Source organism: Aedes albopictus, chromosome 3 (genome assembly GCF_035046485.1).
Source record: "Aedes albopictus strain Foshan chromosome 3, AalbF5, whole genome shotgun sequence".
Taxonomy (NCBI): domain Eukaryota; kingdom Metazoa; phylum Arthropoda; class Insecta; order Diptera; family Culicidae; genus Aedes; species Aedes albopictus.
This window is the reverse complement of record NC_085138.1, coordinates 112,938,264-112,952,802: the sequence shown is the minus strand read 5'-3', so window position 1 is coordinate 112,952,802 and position 14,539 is coordinate 112,938,264. Positions and strand designations below refer to the sequence as shown.

The 14,539-nt window shown below is 40.8% G+C and overlaps 1 protein-coding gene and 1 long non-coding RNA gene across 4 annotated transcripts in view; one reads left to right on the top strand and one right to left on the bottom strand.

The window, feature by feature from the left end:
• The window catches only part of LOC134291631 (uncharacterized), a 256,938-nt gene that overhangs the window by 46,574 nt on the left and 195,825 nt on the right, over positions 1–14,539 (top strand). The gene's annotated exons all lie outside the window — the stretch shown is intronic.
• LOC109430450 (ribosome-binding protein 1) overlaps positions 10,532–14,539 on the bottom strand; it is a 40,209-nt gene continuing 36,201 nt past the window's right edge. For all 3 annotated transcript variants that reach the window (XM_062860862.1, XM_062860864.1, XM_062860863.1), the window contains one exon: positions 10,532–13,911. The gene's annotated coding sequence lies outside the window, so the exon portion shown is untranslated. The remainder of the gene's footprint in view (positions 13,912–14,539) is intronic.

Here is a 14,539-nt window from a genome sequence, read left to right as displayed (position 1 = left end):
AGCCGGAAGGATACGGTGGGCAGAGCATGTTGCAGAAATGCCGGATAACGACCCTGCAAAGTTGGTGTTCGTGACTGATCCGGTTGGCACAAGAAGGCGTGGAGCGCAGAGAGCACGATGGGCGTATCAGGGATGTGAACACTCATTTGCTATTTTCTCAGCTCAAGAGCGTGCAATCAAAAAACGATATATGGACGACTTTTGCCTTGTGATTTGGTCTAAAAGTTACCGAATAGAGAAGGGGTCGCACACGTATACCAAAGTCATGAGGGCGCTGCGAAGGCTCATGGTCTTGTATCGTGGCGCGAGAACAGCGTCCCCAAGATCTTCTGCAGCATCTCGGGGGAGCGTTCTGGGGTTGCTGATGCGCCCTTCGTTTTGGTCATGACTACTCTGTAGGCATCACCCCAAGGATTCCGACAAGATCATCGCTGGATAGATCGTCCATAAGCAATCGCTCCACAAATGCCGGCTTATCGAAGCGCGAGGTCAGCCATCCCCGATGACGGTCGGTGACCTTCGGATGTGGCCGCCTTCCTCCGTGTTCCACCGTGTATCGAATCGCCAAATGGTCACTGTGCTTGTATCCATCGTCGACCCTATAGGGTTTAGACCTGGGCTCCAGAAGGTCACGTCAATGATTGATTCTGCTCCGTTCCTATTTACTGTAAGTTGTATTATCGCCTACGTTCGCAACATCCTCGTTCAGTCTAGCCATAGCTTCGAGTAGAGCCCAGCCTCTCACGTTAGTCAAGCGGCTACCCCACTCAACCGCCCAGGCGTTGAAGTCTCCACCGATGAGCATAGTATGCTTGATAGCGAATCCGGCATGAACGAGAACTGATCTATCGGCCACCAGGGAGGGGCATAACAACTGCAGTAGTACACCTTGTTGTTCTTCGCTATTGCAAAGCCCTCGTGCGACGTGGAAATTATTTCCTAGACCCAAAAACGACCGGTTGTACAGATCGCTGCTAGCTTGGCCTTATGGTTATACAGTTTCCGTTATCAGGAGGGTGCGGTGTGGGTCCGACAGTAGGGCGATGTCTGTACTTGACTCCGAGACTGTCTGCCACAGCAACTGTTGTGTGGCTTCACAATGATTCAGATTTAGCTATGTAACCTGCATTATCGTCGGTTGGTTCGATCTTCTCGCGTGCCTGGACATTTAGACCCGCCCGTCGTGTGACCCTTGTTCGCCGTGCAAATCAGGCATTTTGTTGCCGATTTCCACTCCCTGGCGATATGGCCTTCCACTCCGCATTTTCTGCAGAGCTTGCTCCTCTCGGGGTCTTTACACACCCACGACTACATATGCAAGTACATGGTTGGAGGGGATCATTGGAGGACTTTTACCGCGTCATGATCCTAGTCCTAGGCCTCCTTTGGTAGGACAGCCGGGGACTGGGACTGGCTATTGCAGAGGCTCCCGAGATGTTCAGGTCTGCTATGGACGAATTTCGCCCCAAATCGTATTCGGAGTTGGCAGCACCCTCTCAGATTACAATGAAACTTTCTGGGTATGTACACCAAGACTAGATAAGCCACTTTGCATACTTAGTTTCTTCAAAATTTATCTGGACTGACTTTTGAAAAGGGCTAAACTTTTTTTATGGATTTTTAAAAAATGTTTTAATCAAAAATGACCACTCCTACAAAAAAGTGTTGTATGGGTGATTATCACAAAATAAGTCAAATTTTAAGAAAAAAATACTGAAAAAAATCCAAAATGAGCCCTACACTGAAAAAAAATATTTCTAAAAATTCAAAGTTGATTTAAAAAAAAAACACCATTTTTGATTTTGATGAAATTTTGTCTCAAGACAGGTAATTATGTTCCCTACCAACGTATGGACACTTTTAAGGAAAAAAAGTTTTTCTAACAAAAACTTTCTCATGTCCAAATTATTATTTTTTCAGTGTCTTTTTTTAAAAACAAACTAAACCAGTGAAGGTTATCTAGTAATCTCAAAATGCAATGAAACTTATTGTGTCATATGCGACAATGCAATGCACCCATATTTACGCAGCAGCACTCTAGAAGTACGAAACAATATACAATTAGAACACGCATTTCATACGTGCTGCTGTAATTTCTACCCAAACGTTTCTACCCCATGTTCTTACCTAATATTAAGGCCAGTAGTACACAGGGTCAAATATTTGACAAGGAAAGAACTCAAGAAACAACATCAGTTTGACACTAATGAAAATTCGATCGAGTCAAACAAGATGTTTGAGCATTGGTTTCTTTTTGGACAAATATTTGACCCTGTGTACTAGCAGCTTAAGTAAGGCTATTTATTAGATTCGAACTACCTAATCGAAAAAAAAAAAACAAATCAAGAGTTGTACCTAAAGCAAATATGAACAAAACAAGAAAATGAATCGGTATCATTCAATGTGTTACTTCTCTTTGGTTATTAAAGGCAGTTCTGAAAAGTAATGGATCAATCGTATAAATCAAAATTCAACAAATTCAAGTGCAGTGCAAAAGTAAACAATCCAAAGTGCAACCGTCATAATCTACGGGGCATGTCATTAAGATTGATATATAAAATTCATTCCATGGGATATACACATGAAATCGACATGTGAGTCATGTCGTGGATTGATAAGTCACAACAGAAGCCCGAATACGAAAAAACGCCGATCGGATGGAAACGACGAAACTATGCAACCATCATTTAGTGGACAGCAACATCATGATGTTCCAGAACCAGAACCGTCAACGAGTGGTCAACAAATCGAACATGAGCTGGGTAAGTAAGCCTTCAACGTGTTAGCTTCTTTTATATAACTCATTTTGCAGCTCGTTGCAAAACTACATTTTTCAGTATTCTTCGTATTTATCCAACCCGGCAAGCCTCGTTGGATAAATGTACTACTTGTGCGAAAAAAAATCATTTTTGCAACTCGTTGCATAAATAACTATCATTAACTTTCCACTGCATTCATTATTATATTGTTAACCTTAACTTTTATCTTACAGATATGGTACCATCTATTCCATCATTGGAGTCAATTCCGTCAACAGATCAACTACAGGGTCCCCATAATATTGAGAAGTTTAATACGATTGCTGAAACATTGAGTTTATCGCCAATCTCATCTAGAAACATGAGAAGTATGGAATCAATGTCATATACAGGAGGTCTGGAGGAACTCGTCGTTTACTTGTATTAGTAAAAAGTGATAAGTAAACAACTTTTGAGGGGAAGAGTGGTGACGTCATACAAGTTCAATAGCAAACGGCCGTGTTACATGCTCTAACACACAGCGATGAGTGGGATCGGAAAGCATCAACTTTCATGCAACTGCAACTATAACTTTCATAATCTGAAGGGCACACAATTCAATCTGCAGTCCCCCCTCCTAAATTCTAAAAAAAAATCCCATTAAAATACGAGGGGAAAACCTAGAAAAGCTATTGAATAAATGCTCAGACACACCTCATATACCTACAGCTTCAACGGAAAATCTGGTGTTACTTTTCCAGAGGAAGCAGAATGACTTTCTGGCTGGACAAATCACTACACAATTCTAAGATCCATTTTCAGAAAATAATGAGGTCAAAATACCTTGGGTACTGAACGAATCCCGATAAACCTTCTAATTAGTAAACCGGAGATTAATTTTCTGCCTATAGAACAACGGAAATCAGCGTTCCGTGGAACCATCCATCGCACAACGGCAACGTGAAGAATGGAATATATTACAGCTCCCAGTATTCGTCATTCCGTTATCATTGATCACTAACAGCATTTCGTAATCCTAAAATGAAAGGAAATGTTTTAAAATTAGGATTTTCAACGTCTTTTCCTACACTGAGGATACTTTATTCGTTGCCGGGTCTGTTGCCGTTGAATCAATCCGTTTACTCTACTATTGCTTTTCTGGGTGTTTGAAGGTTTTCAGCAGGCTACCTTACCGGGGCCGCGCTGCCTACATTGCGTTGAAGGGGCTGCCTTCTTAGGTATAGCTGACGCAATACAGCATTTCATACTCAGCCGCTGGATGCCAGAACAGACGCTGTTTGAGCCGCACCTCCTTGGTGAACAGACGCTCGGATCGTACCTCCTCAATCTAGCTGAAGTCAGAAGGACAACAGTGCCCAGGCTGCACTACCAGCTAAGCACACAACTCTTAGCTGGCGGTCTTTGTCATCGTTTGACCCGTGGAAGCATGAGGTAGGAACTTGTGAGGACCAGATCTATGTTGGACGCTCTCCTTATCGACTCACACTGAGGATACTGCAACTCCGAAAATCATACGAATCAACTATGATTTTTTGCCACAAGAATTTCTTGCGAAAATCATAGTTACGAACTATGGTTTTGGATTCAAAGCGCCAACTATTGTCATACTGTTACTGTATAAATTTCATAACACTCACGTATGAAAATCATACCGATAACGTATAAAAACTGAAACTATGTCGTATGACTATCATACATATTTTTATGAAATGTTTTGCACAAATTAAAAAAAATTGCAACCTGGAATCGAACCAGGAACGTCAAGGTTGGCGAGTGCGTGCTTTACTCATTCGCCCACCGACGCTTCGGAAGTTGAAGTGGTTAGAAGCCAATAAAAGTTTTGTTTGTTTTTTAGCAATGATGTTTCATAACACATCTTATGATTTTCATACGATGCTTCTTATGAGATTTTTCATACGACAAGTCTTATGGATTTCGCATTTCAAAGTATGAAAAGCATACGAGAACTATGAAATGATGAAAATAATAAAAATAACTGATTCATAAGATGTAAACTATGAAAAACATACGAACAGTATCCTCAGTGTACCAATGAAAATTTTAGCCTGTGTTTTTGTTTGATCAACAACCTGTAAATCGCCCATAGTAACAGTAGATAGTAGGGGTATCAAATAATCTGGGCGGGCTTTGAAAAATCACAACAACTGACTGTATTACGTCACGCGCCGTCAAAATGCTACAGGTTGCTATGTGAAATCAAACATAGCGCACTAACACTAGCAAGCTGCTGTGTGTTATACAAAATGATAACCTCACCTCCCTTTACATCACATTGGTATGGAATATCGCATAAACAAATCATTGCAGATTACGAAAGCAGTTCGAAAAAATATCTTCGGAATAGATTCAACGGATGTTGGCAAAGTGGAGGCGTATGACGAGATAATTATGCAGTTAAAGGATAAGTTTAATCACCCTACAACTGACAGAAGCGAACAGATTAAAATACTATCTGTACTTCCTAAGTCTTGGTCGGTAAATAAAATCACAAGAGAGTTTAACGCACCAATGTATATGGCGAGGCAGGTGAAGGATCTTGTTTATGAACAGGGTATTCTTTGTACCACCGAAAAAAGAAGGAGGCATGGTATTGATGACGATACAAAACGAATAGTAAGAGAATTTTTTGATGATAATGATATCAGCAGGCCAATGCCAGGAACAAATGATTTTGTTTCTGAGGTTCGAAATGGAAAAAAACAAGTTCAAAAACGACTTTTGATGATATCGCTCAAAGAGGCTTATATGATTTTTGTAGATATGTACAGAACTGTGAATATTGGCTTCACAGTATTTTCACAGTTGCGACCAAAGCATTGTATTTTACTTGATTCTACTGGTATACATAATGTATGCATATGTACTATTCATGAAAATGTAAATTTAATGTTCAACAGTATAAGAATTGTGTCACAAGATGAAATAATACAAAAAATGCTTTGCGATATTTCCACCAGAACAGATAATTGCTTTTTCCGTGCTTGTGAAAAGTGTGCTTATAATGAACACATTGAAGAGGAACTTACATTGATATTAGAATCAAATGACAAAGAAGAGATTATATTTCAGCAGTGGTTGAATACTGATCGCTGTAATTTAGAAACGATTATTAAACCTGTTGATGAATTTGTTCCGTATCTTGTTGATAAAATTGACAAACTTATAACACACGACTTTATTCATAAACAACAATCATCATTTCTCAGAAATAAAAAAGATACATTAAAGGATGATGAAATTCTTGCGATTTGTGATTTCTCTGAAAACTATTCATTCATAATTCAAAACGCAGAAGATGAACCAAAAATATTTAGTATGATCGGAAAAAAATAGAAAAGAACATGTTTGAAATTGGCTCTAAGACACATATATATATACAGGGTGTTAGGTTCCTGAGTGCAAACTTTTTAAAGGATGATAGAGGATATTAATGGTGAAAAAAATTGTTCTACGCATATGGTCAAATCTCAACCGTTACGTAGTTATTGAACTTCCCATGTTTTTGACTCTTATTGCCTTAACTGGCTATAACTTGAAAATGGTCAAACTTGTCGAAGTTTTTTTACCCTTATTCGAACGATTATTGAATTTTCTATCAAATGGCATTTTGAACCGATTGGTTTAGTTAAATAACTAAGTTTTCTTAACCAAATAGCTCAAAAGTAGTGTGTTTCAATTTGTTTTTGTCAATTATCTTTGAAAAATGCGTAATAATTTAAAATTCTTTCTGAGGCAAAGTTGTGGCCTCTGTTCCACTCTAGAATTCGTTCTTTGACATCAAACTTCTATCTCTTATCGTTTTGTTGCAATTTCGATTTTAACATTGCATTTCAAACCATAAATTTGCAACTGTAAAGGAAAGCACTTTTTTGCGCATTGTGCCGCACATTTAAATCAAAATTGCAAGAAAACGTTAGGAGTTAGAAGTTTGGTGTCAAAGAACGAATTGTGGAGTGTAACAGGGGCCACAACTTTGCCTCAGAAAGAATTTTAATTTATTACGCATGTTTCAAAGATAATTGACAAAAACAAATTAAAACACACTACTTTTGAGCTATTTGGTTAAGAAAACTTAGTTATTTAACTAAACCAATCGGTTCAAAATGCCATTTGATAGAAAATTCAATAATCGTTCGAATAAGGATCAAAAAACTTCGATAAGTTTGACCATTTTCAAGTTATAGCCAGTTAAGGCAATAAGAGTCAAAAACATGGGAAGTTCAATAACTACGTAACGGTTGAGATTTGACCATATGCGTAGAACAATTTTTTTCACCATTTATGGTCCGCTATCACCCTTTAAAAAGTTTGCACTCTGGAACCTAACACCCTGTATATATATATATATATATATATATATATATATATATATTTGAAAAATTCATAATTATAAATAATTGTATATTTAAAAGTGCACTTCAATACATATTGCGATCAAACATTACATTTCCTAAGAAAATACATTTGTAATATACACAAAATCTCCTAGAAAATTGAGTTTCATTGGATTCTGGGATTGTTATGGCCTTCACTGGTTTTATTGTTGATAACAAAATACACTGAAAAAAAAATCATTCGAACAAGAAAAAGTTTTTGTTAGAAAAACTTTTTTTCCTTAAAAGTGCCCATCTTGTGATGTATGGACGGTTGGTAGGGAACATAATTACCTGTCTTGAGACAAAATTTCATCAAAATCAAAAATGGTGTTTTTTTTAATCAACTTTGAATTTTTAGAAATGATTTTTTTTCAGTGTAGGGCTCATTTTGGATTTTTTTCAGTATTTTTTTCTTAAAATTTAACTTATTTTGTGATAATCACCCATACAACACTTTTTTGTAGGAGTAGTCATTTTTTGATTAAAAACATTTTTAAAAAATCCATAAAAAACTTTAGCCCTTTTCAAAAGTCAGTCGAGAAAAAAATTAGAAAAATGAGTATGCAAAGTGGCTTATCTGGGCAAGGTCTACACACCAAGAAAGTTTCGTTGTAATCTGAGAGGGTGCTGCCAACATTTGTTCGAGTTGGCGCGAAATCCGTCTATGCAGAAATGCCTGGACGAGGGAGTTTTCCCAGAAGCTTGGAAGAGGCAGAGCCTGGTACTATTGCCAAAGGCGGGGAAACCACCCGGAGACCCGTCGGCATATAGACCAATATGCTTGATTGACACGGCGGGGAAGGTGCTCGAAAAGATCATCCTCAATAGAATGTTGAGGTTCACCGAGGGCGAAAATGGTCTTTCGAGCAACCAGTACGGCTTCCGGAAGGGGAGGTCCACCGTAGACGCTATCTTGTCGGTTACAAAAACCGCCGAGGAAGCACTCGAGCCTAAGAGGAGGGGAAATCGCTTCTGCGCGGTAGTGACTCTGGATGTAAGGAATGCGTTTAATAGCGCCAGATGGTCTGCTATTGCCGATGCGCTCTTGCGTCTGGGGATACCGGAGTACCTGTACAAGATTCTCGGAAGTTACTTTCAGAATCGTGTACTAGTCTACGACACGGAGGTGGGTCGAAATTGCTTTCACATAACCTCAGGAGTCCCGCAAGGTTCCATCCTGGGTCCGGTGTTATGGAATGTCATGTACGACGAGGTGTTGAGGTTAGAGTACCCAGTGGGAGCGGAGATTGTCGGATTTGCCGACGACATTACGCTCGAAGTCTACGGTGAAACGATCGAGGAGGTGAAGTTGACTACCGACCACTCGATATCAAAGTTGTGGAGGCGTGGATGCGGTCCAGGAAACTGGAGCTGGCTCACCACAAGACAGAGGTGACGGTTGTTAACAACCGGAAGTCGGAGCAGCAGACGGAGATCAGTGTAGGAGAGTGTACTATCCTGTCAAAGCGCTCCGTCAAACACTTGGGCGTGATGATTGACGATAAGCTTACCTTCGGTAGCCACGTCGGTTATGCCTGTAAAAGAGCCTCCACAGCTATTGCGGCACTGTCCCGGATGATGTCCAATAGCTCTGCGGTGTACGCCATTAAGCGCAAGCTTCTGGCTAGTGTTGCTACGTCCATACTTAGGTATGGCGGCCCGGCGTGGGGCACCGCGCTAAGTACCGCGCTGCTACCGACGGAAGCTGGAAAGTACTTATAGGCTTATGTGCCTGAGGGTTGCGAGCGCGCACCGTACCGTGTCACACGACGCTCTCTGCGTCATTACTGGTATGGTGCCTATCAGCATTCTTATCAGTGAGGACATGGAGTGCTTCGAAATGCGCGACACAAGAGGCATACGCGGGACTGCCAGGATGGCCTCTTTGGTCAAATGGCAGCGCGCGTGTGACAGTTCCACCAAAGGAAGGTGGACCCATAGGTTGATACCGAGGGTGGATAGTTGGATTAATAGGCGCCATGGGGAAGTTACATTCCACCTGACACAGGTCCTTACAGGTCATGGTTGCTTCCGACAGTATCTACACCGTTTCGGGCATGCGAATTCCCCCGAATGCCCAGTGTGCAATGGTTTAGAGGAAACGGCGGAACACGTTTTGTTCGTGTGCCCGCGTTTTCGCACAATGCGTGGCCGCATGCTTGCCACATGCGGGGAGGACACAACTCCGGACAATTTGGTCTAGAGGATGTGTAGGGATGAGGCGTTCCAGCCGTTTCAACGGCTATCACCCATATCGTCTGGGAGCTACAGAGGAGGTGGCGCGTGGACTCGGAGAATGGCTAGTCCAGATGCAGTACAAGAGGTGGTCCAGGGGTTCGAAGTCGGCTTCGTAGGCCATACCGGTGCCCTGCGGTCGAGATCGACCCTTACAGCAATTAAGTGGCCGCGGAGAGGAAGTCCCGGTAGCGGTGCTGTCGTGGCGTCGGTCTACTGGGTTGGATCCGAGCCCGCGGTTGGAAAGGGGTCCCCGGCAAGGGTCGGGGTAGGTGAGAGCCTGCTGTCTGCAACTTTCGGGTGCATCTGATAGGGCCTGAAGGGTAGAAATACCATTCCTTTGCGGGCAGGTCAGATCGGGTTGCACGTGGGCATCAGTTCTTGATGTCTGCCAAGCAGTTGGGCGCGGGCGGGGTTGACCCTGCCTGCCTTCCGAGGACAAAGGGAGTGGTGAGGACCACTAGGGAAACTGGTTAAGCGCTAGCATGTTACCGTGATGGACTCTCCAGAGCGAGTCATCGATGTTCGTTGCTGCTAGGCTACGCAGCTAACCTTGAGGGTGCGATGTGCACTAGCCCCTCTCTGAAGCAATACCTTCTTGGTGGTTCCGGAGAGACGTAGGGTTTGGCGACCATAGGAATGTGTTTTAGTGGGTCGAGGAGAGAGTAGTCCTGGCTTTTACTAGTGTTGTAGAAGACGGCCTTAACCCCACACTACCCTAACCTTCCTGTTAGGGTGTCTGTTGAGCAGATTTTTCCCCCTATGGTTTAGAAGAAAAAAAATATGCAAGTTCATATGCTCAAAGCACTTAAAGCACGCCACTGGCGTCTCATATATACTGCACCAATAATTTTGGTTTCTTACAATAAAAACCTACAAGGCAGCATCCATTTATTACGTAACGCTAAAATCGAGATTTTTTGACCCCCCCTTCCCCCACCGTAACGCTTTTTTGTATGAAAATCTCAAAACTTTTGTATGGACCGTAACGCTCGGCTCTACTCCCCCCCCCCTCCCCCTAGAGCGTTGCGTAATTTGTGGACGTCTTCCAATGGGGAGGGGTATCGAAAATCGTGAACATTGCTTAACGTAATATGTAAATGGATTATTTCGGAATAAAAAAAAACCAAGACAGGAAAATAATGCGTTAGAATTCATGTATTCGTTTCTCTTATTTGCCACCTGTCTCTCGGAAAAATAATGAAAAAAAAACAACTTCATTCACAAATACATGCTATTGGTAGCCATATTGTTCGCTAATTAATGCTGTTTTCAGAACCACTGCGCACTGGTTTTTTTTTCCGAACGCGTCTACTATCAATATTCCAAAAAATGGAGTCTATTTTCATTGTCTCTTTTGCTTTTTTTATGAGTAGCTTAATTCTGTTTTTTTTTTTAATTTTTATTTTGTTCAACGTTATCTCGTTCGGGTTCCAATTTAAACAATTATTCGTTCTGAAGGTCTGCTCGCGTTCATACTTCCACATGTTTGTTTTATTCATTTTTTGCGCATGTTCCGTTTCTCTTCGCGTTATTTAGATTTTTTTCTCCTAGAAGTTAAAGTATATATGTGTATAGCTAGTTTTTTTTTTAATTTTAATAATTCTATTTCTTGCTTCATGTAAAAAAATAATATTTCACGTGTCTTTTCGGCAACTCTCTGCGTTTGCATTTGATAATTTTCGGAATCCCCATTGACTTCTGGTGAATTCTAACCTTGGAAACTGGTTGTTTTCCTGGTTCCATTAAACTCTCATCGGTAATGTTTTTTTTTCGCAGGATTTCAATAATAATATTAATAGTCATACTTGTTGTTTTCAAAATAAATAAGAAGCGCTTGGAAATGCCGACCAATCGACTGCGTTTCTTCGCGTCTATTTTTTTTCTACGTAACCGAATAACATGCATTGATTGTTTCAAACTGGAGTAGAAGTCTTACAGCTTAGGGAGGGTATAGAATGCATGTTCGGGGCTTACCGGTATTTAATTAGTACTTGGGGTGGTTTTGCTCTATCGATCGCTGTGTTTTGATTGCTTGAAGATTCAGAGGTTAGATGCACCATCTCGAATGAGAAACAATTCCAGCACTATTATGTCCTGAAGTTTAATTGAAGAGTGAACGCTAGGAATTAGTTTCTTTTTACAAGCACTCGCAAGTGCCCGTATCTTTATCAGAGGATATAGAATAAGCGACATGCAGATTTACATCACCGACGAACCGACGTGACAGCTAGAACAAATAAATTCAAATTTGTTGTCCGCGACGCCATGATGAAAAATAAGCGAACACTATCGCCACCTCTATAACGGCCCGCGATGGTTTGGTAGCTCGACACCGAACCCCCATGTGTTCATATAGGAAACGGTTCGCGTCTGCGCTGATTTGACAGAAGCGATCGCTCGCTTCGGTGGTCGACCGTTAAATTTGGGGGGGACACTTTTGAATCACCACTGTCACGTCGGTTCGTCGGTGTTTACATATCGCATTAAATTGCAGAAATTCATAACTTGTTTGTTCATTTTTTTTTTATTGTAATTTAAGTTTGAGTATTCAATCTGATTTTCAATTCAACAAATTTGTGTTTTGTTCTGTTGATCTCTATCTCCTAAAATTGTTAACATATTGCTGGAAAGACGTCAAAATTTGCCGTCGTTTGCCACTAAGCCTTTTCCATAATCAGTAGAAAATTTCTGGAAAAAAAATGATCTGCAATTACAGATAGTTTTCACAAGTTTGCCAAGCATTGCGAGGGACAGTTTTCCTGACAAAGGAAATAGATGCATGCAACATGCCCCATAGTTGAATATGATGAACGAAATGCACTGCGCTTTTTTTACCATTGTTGAAAACTATGTATTCTTATAAAAACTTAAAACACCTGTGATATACACAGAAAGAAAAAAAAATAAAAAGCAAACATATTCGATGTTGTTCCGAACGTACTGTCACATACTGGAAAGCATGAAATGTTGCAAATTGACAAATTGACAAAATTCGTGAAAAAAAAATCGCGTTCTGGTGGGATTCGAACCCATGACTTCGTATTCGCTAGACCGGCGCTTTAACCAACTAAGCCACGGAACAGGTAATGATTCTGCGGAATAGAAAGCCAAACTTACTGACTCCGAAGCCACACCGTGAACACTTCTTTTTCACAAACCCATCTCTCTTTCGTGTTAGATGCCAACCCACAACACACTCGCGTTTCATAAAAAAAAACAATTCGCTCTCACCTTTAGTTAGTGTTCACGGCGTGGCTTCGCAGTCAGTTTCAGACATAACCTCTGCTTTTAATCGACAAACTCTTTAAACAACACTCTGGAATTAAGTGAACATACCTATATTTAAAAATTATTTTAAAAAACAAGCAGGTAGAAAACAATTTTGAATTGTGTTACGAAAATATTGCCGCAAAAACGGTAAACAAAGCACCGTGCAAATCCCAATCAACTATTATCATTAAAAATCAACAGTAAATGTTCATACCATTTCCGATTTGGAGGAGTATAATATGCGTTTTATTTTCTTCAACTAGCAACCACAATTGTCGTTCCAATGTAATTATTGTAAGCAATAATAAAAACTTTCAGCTGTACTTACTTGTTAAATAATAGTTACCCACAAAAATAACGTACAACAATAGGTTTCTTATTAGCGACGCTGTGAAAAAAAATGCAATTCAGTATAATATTATACAATTGAATCCGTTATTGAATCATACTCTCAACCCCCTTCATTAGGTCCTATAAAAATCAAAATTATTTGCTTCTGCCACTCGCCTCTCATCACGTTTTCTCTGGAAGTGTTGCACTTCTCGCCCATACACGAGTGTTAACCTATTGCAGCTTTACTTCTCTCAATCTCAATCAAAATTATTTGCTTCTGCCACTCGCCTCTCATCACGTTTTCTCTGGAAGTGTTGCACTTCTCGCCCATACACGAGTGTTAACCTATTGCAGCTTTACTTCTCTCCTACTCGCGGTTTCGTCCCCCCGGTTCTTGATCCGCGGTTAGAAGCAAATCTAAGTGGAGTTTGGGTTTGTGTACCTCTATTGTTCGTTTGCTGTGCTTAATTGTAGGAAACGCCTGGCGCGTCTCTCTGTAGTAGGAGCAACTAGGAATGGAACGCGGCGCAGGTAATACGTATTCTGAGTCGGAACAACCTCGAGTGGCAACCGCGTGCACACGTTAAAGGCCGGCTTCTTTAGTGCACGGCTTTGCACTCGGATTGCGCGCATACTTGTCACTGTGTTTTGCTGCAAACGGTCGGAGAGGCGCTCTAGAGATTTAGGGGTAGATCGAGCAATTGGTAATGACTGTGCCTGTGGTGGATTGCAGGGACGGGAAATGGAAGGCGGTTTCTGAGACTCAACTATGAGGGAGAGGGAAACTGATGGCGTTATGGAATGGATTTTATGATAGGACAAGGTGCAAGGAATTAAAAAATGTAGTCTGCAACAGCGGGTCAAAAATATGATGGTTTTGGATAACTTTGTATCAGTCCTCTCGCCTCAGTGGTCTGAAAAGAAGGGAAAGAAATAGAAAACGTGAAAGATAAGTCAGGTAGAACTTTGAAAACTGTAATATTGCTACATATTATAACTCCTAAAGGTTCCTAAGATAGAGTACCGTAGTCGTTTGTCCAGTGCGTAGATGCTGTTTCTATCCCTAATACATTTGCAATCTTATTGAAGATTATGTGAAAAGTACACTAGTATCGAAAACGATTAATAATAAGACGTCCCACGGCCTAGTTGTCTGCACTTTCGCCTCATAACTTATAAGAGGTTCATATGTTCGATTCCTAGAGGGAACTACCTAGAGATACCTTTTTAAGGGGTTTATGGGTTCGATTTCATAGAGGAAACTACATAGAGATACTTCTATCTGAGTATCTCTATGTTGATGATGTTTGCTACTTCCAGTAAACAATGAGATGGCAAACTCGCGTATCATGCCTCGAGCATGTGTGCAGGTTAACGCAATCGTCGCAATCAACGCTAAGGATTAACGGATTGACCGCGTAGAAGACACCGAAACAGCCCATATCTATTAGCGCTTTGACACTACTACACTATTACCACAGACAAACAGACGTAACACTTGAGAAATTTCCATCGACCACGTTTTTAACGATCATTTTAAAT